This window comes from Thrips palmi, unplaced genomic scaffold, assembly GCF_012932325.1.
Source record: "Thrips palmi isolate BJ-2018 unplaced genomic scaffold, TpBJ-2018v1 HiC_scaffold_17, whole genome shotgun sequence".
NCBI classification, from domain to species: Eukaryota; Metazoa; Arthropoda; class Insecta; order Thysanoptera; family Thripidae; genus Thrips; species Thrips palmi.
This window is the reverse complement of record NW_023144626.1, coordinates 12,950,282-12,958,063: the sequence shown is the minus strand read 5'-3', so window position 1 is coordinate 12,958,063 and position 7,782 is coordinate 12,950,282. Positions and strand designations below refer to the sequence as shown.

The 7,782-nt window shown below is 40.5% G+C and overlaps 2 long non-coding RNA genes across 4 annotated transcripts; both read left to right on the top strand.

Annotated features, from left to right (window-relative positions):
* Nucleotides 1–2,162: 2,162 nt before the first annotated feature.
* LOC117643262 lies at nt 2,163–4,260 on the top strand. 3 transcript variants are annotated; one of them, XR_004587608.1, is made up of 7 exons: nt 2,163–2,316; nt 2,577–2,664; nt 2,738–2,871; nt 3,539–3,645; nt 3,745–3,796; nt 3,895–4,003; nt 4,135–4,260. It is a non-coding gene; the product is annotated as an uncharacterized LOC117643262 (long non-coding RNA). The 3 variants fall into 3 exon arrangements; XR_004587607.1 differs by having other exon boundaries at nt 4,082–4,260; XR_004587609.1 differs by having other exon boundaries at nt 3,895–4,024.
* Nucleotides 4,261–4,780: 520 nt separating this feature from the next.
* Nucleotides 4,781–5,297, top strand: LOC117643263. The gene is made up of 2 exons (XR_004587610.1): nt 4,781–4,848; nt 4,932–5,297. It is a non-coding gene; the product is annotated as an uncharacterized LOC117643263 (long non-coding RNA).
* The last annotated feature ends 2,485 nt before the right edge of the window (nt 5,298–7,782 follow it).

Here is a 7,782-nt window from a genome sequence, read left to right as displayed (position 1 = left end):
GAAAATTTGTTTCCGACGCTTCGTTTTACGGTGGGAAGCAATCTTCTGAGGGGCTGTAAAGTGGGACACATGCATTTCCTTCGTTTCTTTTAGGTTTTGACCGATTCAGAGGCGTTACATTCACCTCCAGCTTCCTACAAACGCTGCCTTGTATATATTAGGTTGCCAGGTCGGTTTGGAGGCCCAGGCAGTCGGGCAATTACGGTTATTCGGTACGCATTAAGTCAGCACAAAATTTAGTCAATGTTTGAAAGCAAATGCTTCCTCTTGGCTTAACCTACAAAGATATCGTTATCGACCATAAGACAAATCTTGCGTAAAATCATATTTTGAACAAAAATTTTCTTAGAAACAAGCTAGGGCCCGCCCTTCCGTCGAACCGAGTTGCCAGCTCCGCTTCGCTGCGCCGGCAACTCGGTTCGACAGGGGGCCGGCCCAGCTTGGCCTGCCGGCGGCCTTTTCTCGGGCCTTCGGCCCTCGCATCAGACCCAACTTTGCCAGTCGAAGGCCCGGGCCTTCGGCCCGCTCGCATCACACACCCCGTGAGCGGGTAAAGCAAAGTTATCGATGTACCATCGTGACTTAGGCCCGCCCTTCTATTCACAATATGCAATAGTCCTTACACTTTTTACTCCAACTGTCCTTAGAATATGCCCGTTTCATTTGTCTCTTCGCCCTCATTCCGAAAATACCCATATTTGCCATGCTCCTGCAACTCCTTGCAATAGAGGCACAGCAGGAGCGCAAAACGAGTCCGTCGCACTTTTTCCCATAACTCATGAAGGCGGGCTCCTGGACCCCCTTCCGACCCCTCGTTGAAGAGGTCTTGCCAAGACCTATCGAAAACTTAAGTAAAAATTTTCAGTCGGTCGACCCCCTTTTTTCAAGATCCTGATGTGACTAATAGACGAAGTCGGGCTCCTGGACCCCCTTTCCGACCCCTCGTTGAAAAGGTCTTGCTGAGACCAATCGAAATCTGCAATAATTTTTTTAGTCGGTCGACCCCCTTTTTTGAAGATCCTGATCTGGCCAACTTGTAAAAGCGACCAATGGGGTCGGGACCAGGTCCATTCATCTTGTCTCGTCGCCCCGATTCCAAAAATACCCCTATGTGCCCTGCTAGCACCAATAATGGCGGAAATCCCCCTCCCCCTCATGTAAACCATGATGCACCTGCAGCAGCCCTTGTGCGACCCGGACGGGATTTGCACCACCGGATTATTTGTTTGGACGGTACTCCTGAAGTCCCCTCCAAATCTGGTTACTCTAGCTCAACTCCTTCCTTGTACACAGACGCCAACAACAACAACAACAACAACAACACACAGACACAAAGGCAAATGCATAGGCCCTCCCCCTATTTTTTGAATAGAAGGGCGGGCCAAAAAAGTTGCCGGGTGAACGGTTTTTAATTTTCAAAATTTCAACATGTATTTCTTGCCGTGCATTTCGAAACTTATAAAATATGACCTGAGCAAAAAATTTTATAAAATGGTTTTGGTCAGAAATTAAATTTTAAGACCATTTTGTTTTATTGGTTTTCGCCGTATTTCAATTGGTTAAGGCGCTACGGCTGTTTCTAATTTAAATATATCTAAGGATATCTAATTGATTGAAGAGGCTCATATCAGCTTAACCAGTCGAGATATCGAAAAAGACTTCAGAACCAATCTTGCTTCAAATTTAATTTAGGACATAATACATTTTAAGAAATTTTTTGCTACTGCAGTTTTTGGGCGAAAACGAATGAACGTGTCCCACTTTAGGGGACTTTGTCCCACTTTAGGAGACTTTGGCTCCTAAATTGGGACACGGTTCTTGCTGCTCCTACTGGAGCCCCATGGGCTGAAAAAAAATTTTGTTTTCGGTAAAAGACGTGTTTTGACATGAAGATTCTTAAATCCCCGGCGATTTTCGGTGTCATCGTTATTCTGTGAATAACAGACGATTTTCCGTAAAAATCGTCCCACTTTAGGGGACTCGACGGTATTGGTGCGGGGCGCCTGTCCACCTGCGGGACAACAGCTCCATTCTAACTGTCTCTCATCGAACTGACTCGTCACTTTGTCATTTGCACTTGGGCGAAGTAGAGTCATGTCTCATTTGAATCAAATCACTCTCAATGGAGTATCAAATAGGCTGGTGCATTGCATCTATTTATATCTGTCAATCTAATTTAAATTATTTTTCAACGTTTGTCTATAGGGTGGGTGGTTGCTTCTTGCTCATCTCTTTTCATCGCACTCCACGCATCGAGCCACCAGTGGATGTATAAGTCAGCTGACGTGTCATCTCCAGCCACCAGCAACTTATCAGGTATTTTGCCCATTTTCCCATCGACCCATAGTGAATTCTGTCTCACCTATGCTCCTCTTCAGTTCTCTTCTACATGCTTTCAAAGAAAACAAAGTCAACTCTAAAGCTAATTTTTTGTTTCAAATATTTTGCTTTGGTTCCTTTTGGGCGTTGGTTTCCTGTCTTAAAAATTTGTGTTCTGAGGTGGCTGGCTTGCTGCTGGCCATATACTTTGTCCTTGGGACCTCTGCGTAATGCTCATCTGTTTGTCATTTTTTCAGGAAGAACTTTATTCGGGTGTCTTTGCTGTGAGAGTGTCTCGTGCCCTATTGAACAAGATGTTTCAACTAAGTTGCGTGCCAATTAAAGGTATGAAATTTAGTGACACTGTGGGGACTTTGTCATAGAGTCATCGCAGTTACATTATGTTTCCCTGTTGCAGGTGAACCCGAGTGGAGGCGTTGCTGTTCTCCGCTGCTCTCTGCAGTGTATTGGTGTCCAGTTTTGCGCATGTAGTGCTGTGTTGTAATTGAAGCAAGTGAGGTGTATTCTGTGATGTTTCACCGGACTTTTGAAGTGAGTGTGCCTTTTTATGGAATGATGCTTTGTCTTTGTGATAAATTTATAAAGCTGATGCTCTCTTCATGTGCGATTTGTATTGACTTCCTTGGACACCCTTTTTTAAAATGTGAAGAGGCACCAAATTAACTTCTCGTAATTATTGTCAAGAAAGTATTCAGTCAAAGCTTCTTACTCATTTTTCCCTTTTTTTATTTTTGTCTGTGGAAAAATAACTATATTATAATGCAACAAGATGTTTAGTGGGCGATAAAAATAATTTTCAATGTAAACCTTACTCACACATTTAGAAGTTTTGCAGCATAATGTTTGAATGTTCAGGGCCCATTTGTATATGAGAAACAATGTTAAGATACAGTCTCTCTGCCCAAGAAAAATATTTTGCCATAAATGGTGACAAAAAGTTAAACTTTAGTGAAGCGTTTATCATGCATTGGAGTCACAAGTGGTCATATTTTCCTTGTCCTGCAAATCTTGTCACAGCACTAAATTTTGTGTAGCGGTCTTAGTATTTCTGAATCCCTTTGTTTTTAGCCCTGTTTAGTCTTATGACCATCTTTTTTTCTGTCCCTTTTCACATTTCATTGTTAAGTACATGTATTGTTTTCTTTTCATTTTTACCTTATGTTTGTAAAGCTAACAAATGTGTTTTTTTTTTTTTCAGCAAGTATTTCTGTGGTGTAATTATAGATGAAGATGGATGGAACACATTTCACAGGCTGATGCACTTCCCCACTTTAACAAACCTTTTCAGCAATATATCACCATAGGGTTTGTTTCATCTCTTTTATCTGGAATAATTATACATATTAATATTAAATATCGTTGTTATGTATTGATGAAGATTTTATGTGTCTTTTGATATTTCAGGTACCAATACCAAAGGTTTTCCAAGTCATCTCCCTGCAAGCAACAAACATCTGTAAGGTTCCGCTTTTCCTAAGCATCTTTTTCATTTGCATGTTATGTATTTGTTTGGATTATGTTCACCAACACTTTTGTCCCATTTATCTCTTTCAGTTTTGCTGTGGTCTGCTTTTCAAGACTGGCCTCCTCTCCCTGTGATTTTCTGTAGCATGTGATGTGTTTGTTGCTGCTACTATTGACAACGATCCCAATTCTTTTCAGTGTAAGGGGAAGTGTAGAAGATGTATGTCAAAGAAGGAAACATTTTGGATAGTATATCTGTTTATTTTTTTCTGTGCAGAGATTTGTCAGGTGATAATTGTTTTAAACAATCAAGCTCCTCCTTGCCTCCAGATGGAGCTTCTCTTCACTCTCGAATGCTGAAAATGAATCACTGCTGTACAGCAAGAAGAACAACGCTATCAGTGGAAATTCATTATTGCAGCATATGTCTTCTCTTGGCCATCAGCAAGTCATTTGGTATGTTACCCTATTTCTTTCTTCTTTTGTTGCTTACTGGTAGCCTTTCAATACCTTCACTATATTTCATGTAAGGACAATAAAAAGGAGGTCTGAGGGCAATTCCTTTATAGACATTTGGTACTTATTGAAAAACAGAGCAGTTGTGGCATCGTACAGTCTAAACACAAGTAATTATTCATATGACACATTGTTAACTATAGTGCATGATTTTACTTATTTATTTTGGCATATTCGTGCTGCTGTTTACATAATTTTACCTTTAGCGGTAGGCTTGTGCCCTTTTTACGTGATCTCAAAATTCCCATATCAAACACTGTACGTATGGGTTATTAAAAAAACATCCACCTTTGCTCTTCTCTTTTTCGTTTTTATTGCATCCTCTCTACGGATGACAAATTCAATTATAAAGATAACTTGTCTTTGAATTTATTATTTGTGCCCTGAGCTGGCTGGTTTGCTTTGCTGCTTTCGTGCAGCTACCCCTTCCTAATGCGTGTCTTTTTTGTCCCTTTTTCAAAAAGAATGTTCTTTGAGTGATGTTGCTGGAGAAAGTCACGAGCCCTCTTGAGCACAAGCATAACCGAGGTGGGTGTCCAACAGTGGTACGATGTTCATAGTCACTTGTGAGAATGGAATCATCTTCATTATATTGTGTTTACATGCTGTAGGTGAATCCAAGTGGATGCGGAGCTGCTGGTGTGTATAGCTATGTTGCTTTTCTGTTCCTTTCTCTGCATCGAAATGGGGTTCAGATTTGCACATATTGTGTGGTGTGTAAATGAAAGGGGTCAGGGGTATTCTGTTGTGTGTTGTGCGTGAAGTTGTAGGTGTGTGCTGTCAAAAGATTAAAAAAATTACTATGATTGGACAACACTCTTGTCATTCTCTCTTAAATTTTGTTTGATGCTGACTGTATGCACTCTATTTGCTTGTTGCGTTATACTGTTGCTACAATAATTTTAATGGAAAGATTCAATAAGAGCTACTTCCTGGTTCCTTGTTTTTTCTTGGTAAATACAAGTATTTATCTTCAATTTCTTTGTATTCTTTCTTTTCTTTCATATTCTTTGTCAACCATGCTTTTATGTCCCCTCACAATAATACATTAATGGGCAAGTTTCCCTGTGTCAGTGTAACATAAAATGTAGTGAGAGCATGGAAACAGATTTTCAAAAGAAACCAGAGATTTACCTTATCATGCGTTCGGAAGCTGTTGCACTAAATGTTCTAATGTTCAGTTCACTTAGGATGGGCCCCTCAAGAAGGTAGCAAGTAGGTTCCAAAGAAATCACCCAAAGTTGAAACAATGGCCATTGGACTTGGTGTGGTGAGTTCTCAAATTTAAATTCAACCCTAAATGTATGTATTTGTTTCTGAGAAAAGTCATGCTTTATTGTTTTGTACAGTGTCACCAAAAGTCTTTCTGCCTCTTTCATTGGAACAGAAAGTCTTGAAAGATAATTGTGGGTCATTTTTAAGATCCCGCGCGGAAAAATCTGCAGTCTGAATTGTACCCAGGAACTGATGTCGCACTATACTTTGAAGTGAATAAGGGGGGCAGTTGTAGTGTGATTCAATTGTTCTTATAGTGTTCACAAATGTGCCATTTTGTTTGTAGTATGAATTATGCATTGGCCACAGTATAACTGCAGATAACCGGCTGCAGTTCGAGTGCAGTCGAGTGCAGTTTAAATGCAGTTTAAGTACACTCAACTGTACTTGAACTGTGATCTAACTGCCGAAAAAGTAGTAGTTTTTTCGAACCGTTTCAGTTTCAACTGCAGTTTTGCGGACAGTTCATAACAGTTTTGACAAATATACGATTTTGCTAAAAAAAATTCAAAATTTTTCATGTTTAGCCTCTTAATGCCTCCCTCCCTTTTTTTTTTTTTTTTTTTTTTTTTTTTGGAAGTTGTTGTCGTAGTTTGTCAGTCAGTAGTCGAACCCGGGCCACAGGGTTGTCAGACCGCAACGCTGCCAACTGCGCTACGGAGACGTGTGAGAGTCTGGCGCCAGCGCGGGCGATCCCACTGACCATGCCCGCGCGCTCAGGTAGACGAGGGATTACCGCAACTCCGCGCTCGGCGCGCTCCACTCCACGAGGAATTTTCCCGTCGTTTGCCGAGTCAAGCTGATCTGGAGGCAGTGCGGAGCTTCACTCGGCCCAATTTGGAACATTTGAATCATTCCATGGCCGTGACGTGAAAGGGCATTCAGGGTGAAGCTGGAAGTACCCTTTGACTTCTACAGCATTGAACTTTAATTGTAGTTTTTGACTGCATTCCCAATTGACCCCGGGACTGCATATGTCATTCACTTTTCTTTATTCTCCATGTGTAGGAAAAAGAGCAAATTAAAAGTATATTTGTCACGACATTTGGATTTGAAAATAAGTTGAATTTTGACTGTGGTCCTAACTACATTCCGGACTGCCAGAGCAAACTGCAGTTTGATCTGGCAACAAAAACGCAGTTAAAGGACAGTTTCTGTCCACTTCAAAGCACATAATTGACTGAAGCCAGCAATACAGAACTGATGGCACTTTAAATGCAATTTAAGGGCAGTAAAGAACTGCAGAGAGGAACTGCAGATGCGCCACTGCAGTTTCAAATACAGTTTGACTGCTGATCCTTTCGTGCGGGATGTGCACTTCTGTTGAGGAAATTTTCAAATTCACCTTATGCTGAATGATAATTCTTTTTTAATTTCTGTAATTTTACAAAGTTTCCTTCTTGCCCTTTTTTCATACTTTTTCTTAATATACAAAACTTTGCTTGATATTCCTAGCAAGACAACTTACGTATGTCTGAACCAGAAATGCAAGAATACTCTCTACAACAAAATCTAGTCGAATAAATGTGGTAGTGAAGTGTATTTGTTCATGACCCGATTAGCAACTTTTCTACAAACATACTTGTTTGGAGCACAAAAAAACCTCTTGTTCCAAATTGGAAATCCTGCGGAAATTTACAAGTTTGTCAGGCTAACAGTTCGTTTCTTGTAGAGTGATATACCCTAATTGTATCATGGATTCGAGCAATGTGGTCAACTATGCACTTTAACGAACCCACCCTTTCAACTACATAGAGAAACAGGCCAAATCCCATAAATGGAAAAAAGGTTTTGTCTCCACACATCCCAAATTATCACATGAAATTCACAGCAATGCTGCATTAATACAGTCATGGGTTAACATCTTAAAAATAGTTGCTAAGTTACACATTAAAAACATATTGGTAACTTGGACCGGAATCATGACTTGACTTCACTGACACCCCAAGCCCCAAGCACGGACAACTTGAGTTCTCCAGCCATGCCTGGCCACTGGTTGGTCCATGTTTTCAACCCTGATTCCTTTATGATTTGAAAGTGGTTGTCTTTCCTTATAAATCTAGATTTTAACACTATAATTATTGTTCCAACAATCAGGTACTATCTTTAAATCACACTGTACCAGCCACACAAGCTTAACAAAACAGAATACTTATCTTTTCAATAACCTAAGTCTGGTTATTGGCA